This window comes from Antechinus flavipes, chromosome 2, assembly GCF_016432865.1.
Source record: "Antechinus flavipes isolate AdamAnt ecotype Samford, QLD, Australia chromosome 2, AdamAnt_v2, whole genome shotgun sequence".
Classification (NCBI taxonomy): domain Eukaryota; kingdom Metazoa; phylum Chordata; class Mammalia; order Dasyuromorphia; family Dasyuridae; genus Antechinus; species Antechinus flavipes.
In genome coordinates this window covers 274,045,923-274,064,916 of record NC_067399.1, presented here as the reverse complement: position 1 = coordinate 274,064,916, position 18,994 = coordinate 274,045,923, and the positions used below count along the sequence as shown (strand labels likewise).

The window sequence follows — 18,994 nt, the reverse complement described above, 5'->3', positions numbered from 1 at the left end:
TAGGATGTTGGAATCCTTGACCAGTAATGGGGAAATTTAAAGAGTGAGGCATGTGAGAGGAGAGAGATAAGATCTGTTTGTAAATATATTTCATTCATATGGAATGGAATGGAACTCATCCATGAGGTATTTTGTTCCTTAGAAACCCTCTTTTGATTTTTCCATTTCCTAAAGCTCCCAACTCATTTTCACAATCATTTGTAGAATTACCACAGAGTATTCACTCTTTATAACAAATGACAGTCAAGTTTCAGTGCATTCTCAGCTCATGCTGCTTTATTGCTAAAAACCAAAAACAAACCCCAAAAGTTTTATACAGAGTTGCAGAGTTTCCAATGTATGGTTTAAAATACAGTTTCTCATTATACCATCAAAAGAATAAAATCTCTTCTTCAAAATCCCAAAGATGCATAGATATAACAGCAAGCTGCGGTCTGAAAAATTTCAGGCATATACAATGAGAAATTCTAACAATATTACCTTATAAAGTATAACTGTGCAATGGAATAGAGATTACAATGCTGCATGTGCATACAGTAAGTAAACAATCTTTCCTGCACTAAAAAAAGTCAATATAATACATAGAATATAAGTGAGTTTTGGGTCTTCCTAATTTAATGTCACATTGTTTTATTTTACATAAACTTAAAAGCAGATTCAAGAATAGTACAATTATAGAAAATTATCATACGCTATTCCAATTTATTTGTTTTAGGTACTTCACCCCATGATGGAAAAAATAAAACAACCTAACATCTCAACAGTGGCGCAGCATATTGACACCTTTATTTTCAAGGGAAAAATGTCTTTAGAAGAAAGGCTTTCTGTTTACTTGTTTTTGCTTTTAAAGAATAATTCTAAGTTTGAGTTTCTTGATGTATTTTAAGATAAAAGGAGTTGCATATATCAGTATTTACAACTCCCTTTTAGAGGAGTTGAAGGTTGATGGTTAATGTATTCTTAAACCAAAAACAATTAATATTTAATTTCCCTAGTTGGTTTCACAGATGTTCTATCAATAAGTGGCTAGAGAAAAACTGTAAAGAGGTTTAGCAAAGCTTCTTTCCAATGTGTGTTAGGAACAAACTTGCTAAGTATGAACTAAGTGGTTCAACTCTGGACTATTTGAAGGTTATTTTTATCCCTTAACTTGGAAGATGGGAGTTTTTTCCAACAGTGCCAAGATAAGCCCTACAATTAAAGTGAGGTTATGCTAATTTAAGAAGGAAAAGCTTTGTGGGAAGCAGCTTATTATTACTTCTTTGTCCTGTATTAGTTCCTGTTTGCTATAATCACACATGCTTCTGGTAACACTCAAGTTACTCCAAAAGCTCCACAAGAATCTTTAGTCCCCAACATTCTTAAGTGTTACAGTGAATTTAAGAGCATTTGCTTTTTTTCTCCCTAAATGAGGAAGTTAACGGTAAATCTATTTAACGAAATAAGGATGCACATAAATTCATCTTGAGGGGCAAGAATTCTTTATGGAGTCTAACTGATCAGACCATCAGGGCTAAATAATTTTGTATCTTTGGCTCTAAAAACCTATTTCAAGTTACATAAATTCAAAAATATATCAATATAACTAAACAAAGATGTAACAATATTTTCAGGTCAATTCCTGCAAAATGGAACAGTATCCTTTGTTGCAGGGAGCCATTATTGCTAATTGACACTGGTACAATTCAGTACAGTTGTCTTTAAGTGGCTAAAATTACCTAAAAATACTGTATTAAAAAGCTACTCAACATCTGAAATACATGCTTATTGATATCATTCACCTTCAAAGTACTGGTTTTACTGGGCTTACACTCAGGCCACTTTTGCCTTTTTTAAATAGACCCAGTTATTACTTTCTATACTACAGTTGGGCCTCACCCACTCACTCCTGAAACTCTGCACCTTTTTGATTGCTACAGTTGAGACAACTAAGAAATCATTCATCAACACCACATGCTTCTTCTTAGTTTGTCCCGTTATTTTAAAAACCGTGCTTTGGGGGCTAATATAAACCCTCTTCTAAACAGCTGGAGTGTCATGCTGCTATCCCTGTTTATTCTCTACCCTCCCTTTACTGATGGGAGGCAAACCACACAAGAACTGAGTTTTCAAGCAGTAAATTTAAGCTATTAATAGTTACTATTGCTTTGTTATATATAAATGCATATATGTTTCCTAGTAATTATATAACACTAGGCATTTTAAATCATGCATATTAGAATTCTAGCTCTACAAAACTGGGAGTATGGGCTTTGTGCCACTGTTGCTTTTATGGTCATCATGCATTTGGGTCCCTCAATCAGACCCATGTTTGATAAACATGCAAAACAAAACTTCTTGATTCAGAGGCATCATAGGATTTAGCTGAGATGCATGCAATTAATTTTCTTTGAAATACTGTAACTGAAAGGGAGAAAACTGGGAAACATTTGGGAAGAGAAAATGAGAGTATTAATCAAGTTCTCTCCATGTCTATCCCTCTGATACTTCTGAATGGAATTACAAAACTACCAACAAATAAAAAAGTAAAACTCAGGATCATTTCACACTGGTACAAGGGAGACTGGGATACAAATCCAATCCCTTAAAGGTGGAAATATATGGCAGCAGAAATAATAGCCACTATTAAGAAAAGTAAATATACAATTTTATATTTGTTAGGGATTTTTCTGGCCAACTTTGTGATGGGTATGATACCACAAAAGGACAAAGGTAGTATGTTGTGGAGAACCTATTCAGTAAGTTTCTTTTACTAATGCTGAAAGAAATTACTTATATAGTATTCCTTATTTTCCTGCTCCACATACATTCTGGAAAGATTAATAGCATAGCAAGTACAATATAAACTAGTTAAATTTCCAATGCCTTAAAATTTGGTGTAGTCCTCTGCTTCTAAAAACTATTTTAACAAGCAATCTTTTGGGCCAAGGTTATTTTAACAGCCCAGCAAGTTCTAAACAAAGGCAGCTATTTGCCTTTACCAGCAGCACCAAGAGAATGTAAACTCCTCAAGGGCAAAGACCTCATCCCATTTTGCATAGTGCCTGGAATACCATATGATCACACTTCATATTTAATTAGAGCTCACCCATTAGTGTGATGTCTCCACACAAGGGTGATGCTTACACCCTTGAATGTAAGCAGCTTATCTGGATATCATCCTTGCACTGGATGCATCTGGTTAATTACAGCATTTAGATTCACAATTAATGTGGCTGTTCTATAAAGTCCTTTATCTAGCATAAATGTACATCTGTGCCCAAGCCAGATATCTGAAAATCGCTTGCCTGTTCCAATGTGTGACACCAAGGGGCACACTAAAGAACAAGAGGAAGCCAAGGGGGTACATTCCTCTGGTGGGTTGAGACATGTTGGTTACTTTACATTTAGTTTTTGTCTTACCTTTGGGGATCACGAAATAAGAATATCACATTCAAGAGGCATGACTTTCTTCCCTCCCCTCCCTAGGTTCACATACAGGCATATAATTAAACATCATGAACCAAGGGATTTATAACCAGCTTATATAGAAATGTAGTTATTTTTTAGGCGCTAAATGGCCAGGATGAATTATCCATATAGACAGATGGTATGAGACAATAGAAAAATTTACTTGGTCTCTCTACTCTACCTTGGCTCCTGAATTGGGATGGTGGGATGGTGTGCTAGGAGGTGGAACAGTTTTCTACATTTGAGGACAAGCTGACAGAGACTTTGGCCACTCCTCCATTAAAAACATGGTTAAAAACAAAGAAAAACAAATTCACATACATAAAGCCTTTCTCACAAGTGTAACACTAAAAGCACAAATATAGAAAATGCAAATACCAAATTCAAGTTGTTTTCTTAATCCTAAAAAAAAGAGAATTTAAGAAACCAAAGAAGAAAGAAAAAAAATCTGTCATGGAGGAGTTATCCTCAAAGTAAAGTCTCAAATAGAAAAGCTATTTGGAATGCACTGGTGAGATTCCAATTTGTTTCCCAGAAAAAGCTCACTTCAATTACCTGGGAAAAGAAATGGGGCTTTTAGTCTCACATAATGAAATCTTTCTCTAGTGTGTACATACACATGCGTACACACATCCACACACGCACACATGCATGTGAGCACACATACACCCCTCTTATAGATGTCATCTACCTAAAACATGTTTTCTTTCATGCAGCTCTGTCAAGGACTGAGCACCACACACCACAAACTTGGGTGGTAACTTACTTTACATGTTTGCTAATTCAAGTTAGTTACTAGTACATGCAAAATAGTTATTGCTACTAAAATTTTATCCTTTTAAAATTATTACATTATTTTATGGCTTTGTTTGCATCAGGGGCATTCCCCCTGCATACTGTGCTATTTTGCATTCCAGTTTCAGAGGTATTTTTTTTTTAAACTGATTCTCCTAAGCACTATACTATTTGAATCAAAGGTATAACTATTTGAGTCTAGACTAAGAGAACCTGAACCTTGTCCCTAGGAGCACTGCTACAAAGGGGCCTACTTACTCTAAGTTTTCTCATGCACTTATGCACACTTATCACATATTTGTAGAGGCCATATTTTATAAAACCTGGATTATCTGAGGTTTTTGGATTCTAATCATTATTTGGGGAAATTGGACTCTAATAATTTCAAGAAAATCACCTCCAATTTCTCAAAGAAGTCATTTACAGACAGGAATTGCTTTATCAGAGAAAGATGAACTAGTCTATGAGTGGCAAAACTACTTCTTCTGGAAAGGTAGAAAAAAGAGGTCATGTACAAGTTTGAAAGTTACATCCTTAAACTGCATACTGCAAACAGAAGAAATACTCTTTTACTTCTCACTACGAGATAACCTATTAAGCTTCTAACTGACTACACGTCCAATTTTCAAAATGCAAATCAAGCAAGAGAAGTAGCAAGAAAACCATATTAAAAATAATAAAATGTATTTGAAAAGTGAGGACAACCTAAAACAAATACTTTGATTCTAATATTTACAAAGATTTCTCTGCACAACCCACAGACAGTGACGTGCAGATAGGAAATGTGAAATAGTTTACATGCTACCCTTGAATTGACAGAGCATCTCATGTGAGGCAGATAAGAGTACCCAATTAAGATATAAAAATTGTACTGTGGTCCCTGGATACAGAGAAAGTCTACATACAGAAATCAAACAGGATTAAGCTAGAAGACATACAGGGACATGAGAATAATCTCATCTACATAAGAAGTATAAACCAGGATCACTACATTGGGGGGGAAATGGAGGTGTCATCCAGAATTTAAGTTTGTGGTACAGATTGGACCAAGTCAGTTAAATCAGGTTTAGAATATGCAATACTATGTATGTTTAGTCTGTCACTTTTCCCCCAGGGAGAAGATACAGGTTCAGAACTTTTACACAAAAAGAGAAATTTTTACATTTTCCATTTTTTAAAACTATTGGTTATTAATATAAAGAATTCATCACTTTTAATTTTAAAATTACTACTAGGCTCATGCACTGGCCCCTAACATGGCACTACATTTTCCTACAAAGCTTTAATGCTTATGAAACTATACATATTATCAAAATGGAAGACATTGGTGATTTTGTTGTTCTCAAACAACTTGTAACATTATTTTGTCCACAAGTATTAAAAAAATATATATATATACACATACATATATATATACACACACATATATATGTAATTATTGCACATGTCCCTTGTTTATTTGTTTTAACTTTTCAAAAAGGAAAATTTCCAGTCAACAAGAAGGACTGGAAAAATAGAGAGGTTATAGACAGCACTGCCTAAAACCACAGCCAGGAAGGAAACTGTAGCAAGATAGAAAAAAAAATACAAAAGGTGTCTTAAGGGAATATAAGACTGAAACAAATTTTAGTTGTAACAAGATTTTTTGACAGTTGTAAATAAGGCAGGCATATATTTAAGGGAAACACTAAACAGTTAAGTTATTGGCTATGAATTCAGAAAACTCTAAAGAATCTAAAGAAGTAGGTCTGATGCCAAAAGCACCAATGGGCCAGAATAGATCTGTTGCAAGTTTGACAGAAGACGTAAAGAGAATAGAATGGCCCTGCTGCCTGCCAGCAGATCTTGCCAGAAAGGCTACCAATAAGAAGATATTAAAGGGATGGCAGAGAACCAAGATTTACAGTCTTTCTCAACATCTTGGTGGCAGCAATGTTACCCCTTTAGTAAGGAGTTTCCCCAATAACACTGACCTTTACCTTTACAGAATAGTAATGAATAAAAAAATAAACAAATGACTGGGAGGTCTGCCCAACTAAATTGAAAGATTTTTAACTACTGCAAACATAGAACTTTCAAAAGGCATGACTACTTATTTTGAGTATCCCAAAAGTCTCAGTGTAATTTTAAGCTATTAAAGTTTAACTACACCAGGACTTTGAGAATGCTGTATTTTACTGCTAGCCAATTTCAACTACTGCCCTTATAAAATCATACTTTATCCATATTTTTTTTCCTCCTAAAAGACATTTTGATTTAGATTTCAATTCCCATTGGCTAAGACCTACTAATTCATTAGAGGTCAATATTCCATTTTGACAATTCTCATCTTTAACAAACTTCCACTTGTGCAGACCCAGTCCTGAATCCAGAGTCTTTACTTTTAGCATCATATCAAGGTTCTGGATGGGCACATTCCCAGAAACTCAAAGATGTAACATATAGTCTTACTATCTGGAAAGTTTCATGACTGATTTCTCTAGTCATGTAACATCACAAATAAAAGAGAGCGATCTTCTCTTGAACTAGTAACGCCTCATCCCAAACTGTGCTTTGTACTTCTCAGGAGCAAGGAAGGATTTTCAGCTGCCAAGGGAAGCATTGTTTTTTTTTTTTTTTTTCCTTTTTTAGAGGAAAATAAGCTATGCCATATGCAGTGCTTGATCTAGATATAAAACTACTTTGTGGCTTTTTTTTTTTTTTTGGGGGGGGGGCAGGGTATGGGGGAAAACGTGCAAATGGGAATGGAATCCCTAAAATTCTCCAAGACCTAATTTTACTCTGCCTCAAGCAAAGGTTGATGAAAATTATTCTGCGGCCCATCTTCCTATGAGATGCTTCAGTTTTCACTCATGGAAATCTATCTTGGAGTCATCTGATTTGAAGGATTATGTTCCCATTGACACTGAAAGGGATGATAATATAGGATGTCATGCAAATGGAGCTACAAAAGATATTTATGCTTTTTGTCTTTCAAGGTGAAGTTACATGGGAAAATTCTTTCCTACTCCCACTCTTTTCCCATTCTGCTATATTCATAGCCAACTACAAATTTGATCTGGTATTATAAATATACAGAGGCAGGCTCCTTCTTTCAGTTCACTCTTGGCAACAGCAGGATGAAAACTTAAACTCCAGAATGTCCCATAAAACTCCACAAAGAAGAAAGGTGACAGCAAATCAAGTATCCATAAGACAGCCTTAATTCTTGGTAAGATCAAAATTTTTTGTTCTTTGTTTAATCAAAAGTCAATGAAATCTGTTTTCCCCAACGGATCCAGGAATGCATTCATGGAGTATATGCTTGTGAACAACCTGCTCCTTTTTTGTGAAAATTGGAAAAAACACCTTAATGGTATGAAGCCAAATGTTACCTAGAGAACAGGCAATGCAGCCAGGATTTGTTTCTTAGGAAGAAATCTTTCTTCTCACTGATAAATGTGGACATACTCTTCCAGAAATATATTTGTTCAAAGAACATATTTTCTTCACATGTTAAAAAAAAAAAAAATCCAGTATACTATACATAAGCTGCTTTACTTACCATGTTACATGGGTATCTACAAAGCTGGCCCTTTGTTCTGGACTAAGAAATCTATGTAATGGAATTAATTAGGATTCAGACACATTATTTTTAGTTTCTAAAATGTACTTTCCATATTGAAATAAAAGATATCCTGTTCTAATTATGTATACATATAATTTGATACTAATCCAAACAGGATACAAGTGGCCCCTGCAGATATTTTGAGTTCTTAGGCAAAGAACTCACAAATATCACCATCTAAGCACCTGGCACCAATCTAAATATTATGCTTTTATATGGGGGGAAAAAATCCCTTCTTTCATCTAAGCAAACAGCTGCTGAATACCAAACATCAATTACTTCTTTTTTCCTGGTGTAATTGACAGATGGCACCCTGGGGGAAGCCACCTAACAAAGCTAAATGTGCTGGATTTGAGAAGTGGAACATGACGTGAAGTTATCTTTTCCATTCTGATTCATGGAGTTCAAGTAGAGAGGAGATAGATCCAAATGTCAAGACCAAGGATTGCAGTTAAGTAAAAAAAGCAGGATCACCTGAGAAAACAGTGAAGGATCTAAAAACACAAAAGAAAAATAGGATTAGTATAGTTATTTCTGCTTGAGCTTATTTCACTGAAAAGGTTTATTTCTCTAACCAAAAACATATATATATGTCTATGTCTATCAGTCAATCTATCTATATCACATGGTTTAAAATTTTCAGTCAGAAGAAATACTGGCAAAATAATAAGCATAAACTATTTCTTCTGAAAAAGCAGCTAAGCACTTACAGAAAATATCCATAGATTTACAGACATAGCATTAATAATTTCTCAAATGTAAAATTCTCTTATTTTTTGGACCCAACTCACTGTCTAGCTAGATATGCTGGGTATCAGTGGGCCAGTTCTACAGTCCAATCTACTCTATGAGGCAACAAATACTGTTCCCATTTTTTGTTTTTCTATATGGATATTAGATTGAACTCAAGTGTTTGTAATTTAAGACTGTTCAACATTTTAAAGTTATAATCATAACAATGTTATTTGTTATGAAAATTTTGATATCTACAGGCAATCTACCCTCTGTTATGAAATGTCCTCCATGACAGCAGAAAATACTTTGGAAGAATACATTATCTTCCTGTTTTATGTCTGGTTTAATATTCATAATAAGATGATCATCTAATAACATTATTACATCTTTCAAGGAATTTATAGAATTGATGAAAACAGCATGGTGTAATACAAAGAGTACTGGATTTAGAACAGAGAACTTCCATTTAATTCCTATCTCAGTCAATTACTACCTGTGTGACCCTGGACAAATCACAACTTCTCCAAGTTCAAATCTTGTCTTCTGCAAAATGAAGGGGGGATGGAAGCAAATTTGACCACAAGATATCTTTAAGCTCTGGATTTATAATCCTTCAATCTTTACAAATGCATAAGAGAAAAGTTGTTGGTAGGTAGTTTTTTAAGGCTGTGCTTTTTTTTATTTACCAAATTCAATGCTTTTAAAATGTTGATAAAAAATAAGCGATGAAATTCCTTTCCATGCATCTTTCTATCAATTAGATGGGCTTAAAGATAATACCAGTATGCTATAGAATGTAATTATGAAAGTCTGCCCACTTCCATTTCATACTTCCAACAAGGATCCCCTTCATGCATGAATTACAGAACTGGCAAAACAATATGGATAATCACAACAACAATCTAAATGGTAAGAACAAAGCAAACAAAACTGAATGCTGTAAAATTATAATAACCAAGAAAGGACGATAGAAAACACCTGCATTAGGTGGAGGTTTGAATGAAAATACTGCCAAGAGTCTAAGATTCTATCCTGGTTCAGCTGCAAATCAGAAAATAATGAGAATATCATATTCTTAACAAAGTCCAAAAAGTGTGGTAACTATTCTCTAAAGACATAAACAAACCCTTATTTAATTCCTGAATCTATGAAACACATGCTAATTTATTTTATGTCTTCCTCTAGCAACAACATTTCTCTATCTCATGCATAACATTTGAAACTACTTTAAGGTGATTTAAATGTGACACAGTCAAAGACAAAGCCACAGGTCAGTTACAAAAGGTTCACTAAACAGAGTTTTATTTATATTTCTGCTGAAGTTCATTAGCTTTAAGACAACAGACAAATTTGTCTACTAGAGTAACTGTACAAAAGTACTTTGCACATAAATATCACCGGACAATTACATCCTTATATAATCTGTATTTACTTTCCTACATCCTAATGTAAATTCCTTGTTTACTCCTTGAGAGCAAGAGTGATTTCTTTTTAGTTTTTTACTTTATTCCTACCTCCCAATAGCCTCCCAAATGTGCTCTTCTCACTTCTGATTTTGTGTCCCAATACCTAGCACAGTATCTGGTACATGATTAGCACTTAATAAATTTCATTAAACAGGCACATTAATTAATATAAAAAGGCAGAAAAAAGAATTAAAGAAATTTAGTAATTACCTGGGAGTATACCAGTTCCTTGGGGATACAAAAGCAAAAATGCTTTCCAGATTAATACTTTCTTTTGTAATCTGATAATTAAAAAAAATATATTCCTTACATTTCCCAATGGATCCTCTCTCCTTCCAGTAAACTACCCCTCATAACAAAGAAAAGTTCAGAAAAACCAGCATATGAGAAAAGCTAACAGTGTGTGCATTCACACCCTGCCCCTTCCATTCCTTGTCCTGGCCTGTACAATAGGTGGGGTGGACCTTCTCTAAAAGCCAGGCTTTAACTGCTATTCTTCCTACAATCAATGTTGTGGTAATATATTGTTTCCCTGGTTTTATTTACTTCACTTTATGTGATTTCATTTAAGTCTCCCCATGCTTCTCTGCATTTATCATATCCATTATATACAGTAATATTTTGATCCACATCCATTTATTCATTCCCCAGTCAAAGGCCATGTGATTTGTTCCCAGTTTTCTGCTACTACAAAATAAGAAAATCAACAAAAACTTAAAGTGTCTACTATTTGCTAGACATTGTGTGAACTGCTTCAGGACAAAAGTCCTCCTTTACCTTTGGTATATATAAGGCTTTTCTTTTTGTTAGTAACAGAAGCATTATAGATATAGGGCAAGCAGAGCCCAGAAAAGGGAGTCTGAGTCTAAGAGGTTTGAAAGGTAGATTTCGACATGTAAATGACAAAACTATAACTATGATCCTAATTAGTTAGTTAATTTTAATAGCCCCTATTTGGTCTTTATTGAGTCATGCCTGACTTTTTATGACCCATTTAGGCTTTTCTTGTGTTGGTCCCCATTTCCTTCTCCATAGAATTAAGGCAAACAAGGTTAAGTGATTTGAGCAGGGTCACACAGCTAGCAAGTGTCTAAGGCCAGGGCTGAAGTCAGGTCTTCCTAACTCTGGGTCCAGTGCTCTACCCCCTGTAATACCTAATTGCCTTTATCTGGTTTTTAGACTATTACAAATCTCTCCACTCAAACCTGCTATAAAAGTCTAGGGGGGAAAAACTCTGATAATTATAGAAGCCCCATCAGAAAAATGTGCAAATCCCACAAGAAACACTGGTGAGATAAAAAAAGGAGCAGGCTAGGTGAAGATTCTTGGCAACCTTTGAGATACTGACAACCCAGTAGTTGAAAGGACCGATCACTTCTATTTAGCAAGCCTGTTTCATTAGCCAGAGCTTTCTCGGGCTAATTTAAAGCCTACAAAAGCTGGTTTCCTTTATTTTTCATCTACACAGTGAAACATTCCTACAGGCAGAAGGGACTAAATCCCTTCTGCAAGATGCAATTTGCTGTTTTCTGTGGTTCCTGACAGCATTTTCTCATGACAGTCTATAATTTCTTGCTGTCTGATTCTGATTTTCAAACCGAAACTTCCAGCTTTTACACTCAGCTACATGATATACAAACAACATAAGTACTTGCAAACAAAGACTATTCCCCAAAAGAATATTTAAACTATAACTACTGAGGATAAGAGATAAGAGAAATGATTGTCATCAACTTTCAGTGGTATAAATTCTACTTTTATATAGAAAACTAATGAAAGTCTTAAGAATTACATAGGACTTGATACCGAAAAACATTACATTTCATATTTCATTTTGTGTTATCAGTAGGGGTTATGCAAAGAATAGTAGTCACACCCCTGTATGCAAAATTAGTAATTTACAAGAAATGGTTCAAACAGCCTATTTATTCATAAATAAACGAGAATGACATTGGTATCTAGTTAAAGTACAAAAACACTGAGTTATAAAATGATTATTAATTGTTAATTGTTATGTACTTGGTACTACACCCCTGAGAAATTCCATTTCAAAGACATAACCTCATTAATTCCCACAACAGCTTGATGATGTAAGCAAGTAAAAATTATTATCCTCATTGTACACATGGGGAAATAAAGACATTGAAAAGGACTTATTCTGGGTCATTCAATGAAATGGAAAGAGGATAAAACTGAGCCTGAAAGCTGAATCAATGATTTGTTACTAATTTATTATTAAGATTTCTCCAAAATTAAATCCAGAAATACCTACATAATGATGCAAATGAAATCTTTTTTCTTCTTCTAAAGAACCTGTAAGACAAAGAAAAAGTATATCTAATGAGGATTCTTTAAGAGGAGAAAAAAATAGAAGCTGGTAACTACTAATATTAGAGAATTAATTGTTGAAAACCAGGAGAAGAGACTTACAGACATTTTTTTAGGTAGGGAAATTTTTACTATGATAGAAGATAGGAAGATGAAGACGGGGACATATAACTTCTAAAGAGTTCTCTGAAATGAGGTCAAATTGTACAAAGGCTGTCCGTAGAAGAAATTTTCCTCTCTGGCACACTGTCATTCAGAGTTAGGAACAACAGTCTGCAGTGATACATGCCACATCAAAACAAGCTTTTCATACTGACAGTTCCCAATCAAGAATTCCAGTTTCCAAAAATCACATTAAACTCTTTAATCTTTGTAGATCATCACTTATTTTGTTAATTACTTATTTGCTTGAATTTTTTATGAGATACCTTAACAGGCTACAATATTGATTTCTAGAAAGGCCTATTTCCATTTCTGCATTATACTTTATATAAGCACCTCTGGTCAATTTTTACAAACTATAGTCTGAGTAATATGTATGATATTGTATTTAGTCCCTAGCCTTAGCTTCATCAGCAAAAATCCTTTAAGGACAAAAGGTTAAAATTAGTTTTTCTGTAATCTTCAATTCTATGTTCTACTCTCAACTCTACTTTAAAGAAAAGTTATTTCTTCCTCTGAAGAATTGGCAAATACTTTTTTCTTAGATTATATAAATGCAGAACAGGAAAGAAAAACACAGCAATGCTGCAGTTAGGTTTTTTTTTTTTTAAAGAGGTGGCAGAATAGATAAAACTGGAAGGTAAAGAAAACATAAAAGGAGAAAAAAGTCCTCTAACTTTTCTTCCTATACTGTTTTTGTTTCTGGTCAATGAAAATAGGTTGCAAATGATTCCTGAAGCAAACTAGACATTTATTACCCCTATTCTATAAAAGATCTCTAATGAAAATTTGGCGTAAGAAGAAAACTAATTTTTCTTTTTCTATAGATAATGCTTTCAAGAATCAACCTAGTTAATAACATAGGCTCTTCCCAGAAATGATATAATTATCTTCACTCTTGTATAACCTCTAAAATCTTCCTCATTGCTGTTTCAATAATTAAATAATTCAACAGGACACAGCTTTATGTTCTGCAAAGAATTCAGTGCATTACAGTTATCTAATAAATAATTCATAATTATAACTTGCCCTTACTTCATATGTAGCTAAAAATCACAGTGGCATTCAAAGCATCACATCACTTGGCAGCAATCTTAATTTTCCAACTTTGGCTCTTATCTCCTTCTAAAGTCTACTTTTCAGTCAAATAATACATATTCTATGCTTTCTGGAGGTCCTAAGTATAGAATCTTATTCTCCCTTAGTTTCTACCTGCTAAAATCCTATTCATTTTGAAGGATCACTTACTTCATGTAGTTTTTATCCAATCTTCTCATCTAAAAATGTCTCCCATTCAGAAATCTCATAATCTTTCCCCTCTACTTTTCTTATATACATATGTTCCATTTTGCAATTAAATTATTTACCTACATTTTTTATCTGCCATAATAGTATGTGTTATATTCATGAACCTTTATTTCCTTCAGCATCTAAAACAATGCTTTGTACACAAGCTCTTATTAAATGCCTGTACTCAATAGAAAGGACAGAAGTAAGTTTCTATTCTATGTTATATAGTATTAAAGAGAAGGAACTATAATGGATAGATATAAAATGCTTTATAAAGCTGAAGTTCAATGTTTCATTTTCAAGGCTCTGAAGCCACTTGTACATAAAATTAAAGCGAGCATTTCATTAGCAAATGTGACTTACTAGCAGAAAAGGAAAACAGGACTTTTCAGTAAAAACTGATATAAGCAATCTCACTACCTTGTTCAGGAAATTAAGAACCACATTTTTATTTTTGTGACAGGAAGAATGATTCATTGTCCAGAATAATGCAGGCATCTTGCCCTACAATGCAGACTGCAAATTTGTAATACTCTTTCATAATGTTGCCCAAAGCACTGATGAAAGGAAGTGTTTAACTGCATGTAGTATATGCTAGACACCATAGAGAGTTGTATAGAAAACAGTTTCTGCACATCATGAATTTGTAATCTAGGGAAGGTATACATAAAAAATGGGCAAAATGACTTTAATAAGCACAGTGTATATAGCACTGAGTCTGGAGTCGGGAAAATGTGAATTCAAATATGGACACAGATCCATACTGGTTGTGTGACTTTGAACAAATTACTTGATCTATTTGCCTTAATTTCCTCAACTGTAAAATGAAGATAATAAAAACACTTGCCTAGCACAGTTGTCATGAGGACCATATAAAATATTGTAAAAAGCACTCAGTAGGGTGCATGATATATAACAGGGGCTATACAAATGTATTTTCCTTTCTCTTCGCTTCTTTTTAAATCACTTGGATAATTTTTTTTTAAAAGAACTGTGAGCTGACAGGAATTTTTTTTTTTTTTTTTATCAATGCAGATTAGCATCTTCTCTAAAATTCATACTTTTAGAGATGACAGAACCTTAATTTTCTACTTTCAGAGTCCAATTCTTACATAAAGTGCTGAATATGGGTAATAAATTCAGTTAGATTTAATTCAACAGTTTATTTTTTCATTTTTTGGTCCCGTCTTCCAATAATGAAACTCATATAATAGGTTCTTAATTTTCAAATTAAGTTTATAATACTAAATAATGTTCATATCATAGAATTAACTATAATGGAGTAGTTATAATACCTGTTTCTTAGATTAGGAGATTGGCCAGAAACCTTAAAAAATTCACAATTCAAGTCAAATTTCTAAGCATAAAAATTACTTTCCTTCTATGATAAATTCAGAAGATATCACATAACTGATATGGAAGACAAAGAACTAGGAATCTTTCAGATGCATGTCCTGATAAGTTTTTATATAATACCATACATAGTCATCAAAGAAAACATTACACAATAATTATTTTACAGGACATAAACTAACTTAAAATACATTCACATTTGTAATTACTAAAATCCTAAATTCCTAAACTTCTTCACCTGTAAAGTAAGGATGCTAATATTTGCAATATCACTGAGTTAATCAAAGTAAAGAAAGTATTTTGTAAATCATTACATGCTAGATCATTTTAAGGAGTTTGTCCAGGGTGACTCCAAGAATTAACCAAGATCTTTTGATTTCAAAATACTTATACTACACAAATCCTTAGGAAAAGTTTTGAACCAGTCTTTTGGACTAAAAAATTTATATAACTTTTTTTTTAACTGATTTACCTCTTTTATGTTAGTAAATTAAATAAAATTTGCATCTTTTTTACTTGCCTATTACAAATTGTTACTTGCTTAGAGAAAACTGTCCAGAGAATTATTAAGCAGTTGTTCAAAAAAGAAAGGATTTGAAATAATGCTTCAACTTTTACTTACCAGCTAAATTCTGAGCTCTGGGTTCTGTTTTCCTTTCAAGATGGGGACAACCATAAACATTGTAGGAAAATTGTTTTGCCTAGTATGAGGAACCTATGGATAAGGAAAAAATGAAAATTCCATTATTTCAAAGGCTTTTAATATACCCTTCATGGATACTTTATGAATCAGTAGGACTATTAAAATGAACCAATCTAACTTTAAAAATTTCCTTATCACATGCCACAGAAAAAATCACAACTTGATAATTATTTTCTCTTTTACCCTAAAATGAATTTACCTAAAAATGATGCTAAAATGGTAATTGTGGAAATATGTATAGAAGAACTGCTCATGTTTAACACTGGATTGCTCGCCATCTTAGGGAGGAAGGGAAAAAAATTTGGAACCCAAGGTTTTGCAAGGGTGAATGCTGAAAATTATTTATCCATATGTTTTGAAAACAAAAAGCTTTAATTAAAAAAAAAAAAGGAAACTTAAAATATGCTAAAAAAATCTCTCTTTATGATGATCAAAGATTTGTGACAGAAAATTTCCCTGCTTTCTTTTCTTTCTTTTAAATCCTCCTTTCTTCTAAAAGGGTCTAAATTGATACTTTCTTATAGTCAAAAACTAAACAGAACTGCATAGAAATGACTTAAGGCTGACTAAATGTGGCTCTTCTAGTATTTCAAGGCCATGCTGAAACAAGAACCACACTATTAAGCACATAATATCAGAAATACTTTAGTTCCATAGACAGATACTACTACATACAAGGGACTGGGCTAAACATTCTATGTCCTTACATTACAAAATGTTCAAACAGTTCTTGATTGACAGACAAAAGCTTTAATAAGGCCTATCTTATATAAGCTTTCCTCTGACATAAACCCATTAACAAATATGAATTCAAATCAATTCTGACAGACGTGACTCTTTTCAACAGCAAGGTGATTCAGGCCAATTGAGATGAGAGCCATCTGCACTCAGAACTGTGAGAACTGAATGTGGATTATAACATATACCTTTTAAAATTGTTATTTACTTGTATTTTTGGTCTATACCACTTTTCCCTTTTATTTGATTTTTCTTGTGCACCATGATAATTTTGGAAATATGCATAGAAGATTTGCATATGTTTAACATATTGAATTACATGTCATCTAGAGGAGGAGGTGGGGAGAAAGGAAGGGAAAAAAGTTGGAATACAAGGTATCAAAAAGGTGAATGTTGAATATTATGCATGTTTTGAAAATAAAAAGCTTAAATTAAAAAAAAAAAAAAGCTTAATACTGATTAATCAGAACTCTGAGGGAACAGGTAATTTAATAAACCAGTAATTCAAATAAATGCATTGTACACAGACAAAAAAAAAAAAAAAAAGAATTTAGCCTTTCCAGCACCTGATTTTTTGTAAGAATCTGTGTGGAATAGGTAAAAGAATCCAGAGACAAAGAGTGAAAGTACCAGCCTTTAGTTTATAGAGGAAGAAATTAAAGACTTGAAGAATTAAGGAATTAAAGTGATTAAGTCCAATGTTCTCACCACATATCCCACCCTAATTTATTTAAGTCTCAGCTTTCTTATCTGCAGTGAAGAGAACTGCAGTAACTTCCTCCCTGGGGGAAAGAGGATCAAATTAACTTTATTTTGTAAAAGACAGGAACAACAACGTAAACGAAAGTTCATGAGTTCAGAATTTAAAGCACATAATATAGAAATATTTATGAAACTTAATTAGAAAAACTGTATTTATACTACATTTTGAAGTCTGTAAAAGTCCCTGAAGTTATATGGTGGGATGGGAGAAGGGAGGTGTTATAACTACAAAGAGCTACTGAACAGTATTGTTACATAATAAATTCAATCTTGCCTCTATTACATTTTATAATTGAATCCAAGTTATATAGTGCATTCTAATAATTCTCAGTCAACTCAGGCAAAACAACTTATAGCACAACATACATACAACCAAATGCCTTAAAAATGTTTTTGGCCTCTCCCTCTAATTTGTTGTTCAAACGTGTCAGGAGATGACTCCATAAGGAGGTTTCTTGGCAAAATCATTCTCATTAAAGACCGATTCTATATACGAATTCTCTTGACCCTGAGGCAATAATCTAGTTGTGGATTTCAGAACGCTAAAGTTAACGGAGGCAGGGGTGACTTCAGTAATAAGACATACAATGGCCCTCCCAAAAAAGAACACAAGGGAAACTGGGTAGTGTCCATATTGCACAGAACCAGAATAAAGCCCATCTGGGTAACCTCTCGGTGAAAACAAATCTCAAGGTCAATGGAATGAGGCCGGGTCAGGATCAAATCGACTTCCAAAAAATGAGCAAATGACTAAGGAGAAAGAGAAAAGGTGGAGGGAAAGAAGCAAAGGGTTGAAATTCTATTTACAGAAGGAAAAAAATTAATTAAAATCAACAAGCCAGATGCAGTCGCCTAGGCCGCAATGAATAACAGGAAAAGCGGATGCGTAACACGCCCAAGCTTTGTCCAATTAGGGAAGCACAGCCAGGGATAACACAAAGGCAGGAAGGGCAAGCCAATGAGAAGGACGAGAGGCTGATCAAGGAGGCCGCGCTGTCAGCCAATGGGCGAGTCTAGAGGGTGGGCTGCCGGAAAGAGCCAATGAAAGTTGCAGAGATGGAGGGAATACGGGACTCCCAGGAACAGGCCAATGGCGGCGGAGACGGGGACTGGAGAAGGAGTTATTCATTAGGATGAAGCGACCGCGGGGAATAGTCCTCTCTCCCCCTAGATAGTCGGGATGGCTCCGACAGGGAGAAGAACAGGCACTACCCATACCGTATCCTATGGGGAAAGCACCCGTGACCGTTTATCCGTCCTCCTCCCACGCTTACCTGAGTTGTCAAGACTAGTGGGCCGTTGACCAAGGCTGACCCACCCCCGGCCACCGAGCTTCCCCGCAGCCGCGGCCGCAGCCATAGCCGCAGCGGGAGCGGCAGCTCTTCACTCCGCCATCTTTCTCTCCTCCTCAGCTCCGCCTACCCAGAGACCGAGGGAGTCCCGAAGCCCCACCTTCATATCCGTCTCCGAAATCTGATTGATAGTTGAATTCATCCGTCATGCTCGGCTTTCCTGTAATAATTGGTCAAAATCAATGTCGATTAACTGGCTCTTCCCTCCCCCTTTTTTTATCCAATTGGACAACAAGGCAGACATTTCTGGGAG

At 34.4% G+C, this 18,994-nt stretch overlaps 1 long non-coding RNA gene across 1 annotated transcript; it reads right to left on the bottom strand.

Annotated features, from left to right (window-relative positions):
- Positions 1–248: 248 nt before the first annotated feature.
- Positions 249–18,966, bottom strand: LOC127549255 (uncharacterized). The gene is made up of 4 exons (XR_007950543.1): positions 18,664–18,966; positions 15,809–15,901; positions 12,326–12,366; positions 249–8,346 (listed from the first exon to the last, which is right to left on the bottom strand). It is a non-coding gene; the product is annotated as an uncharacterized LOC127549255 (long non-coding RNA).
- Positions 18,967–18,994: the final 28 nt, after the last annotated feature.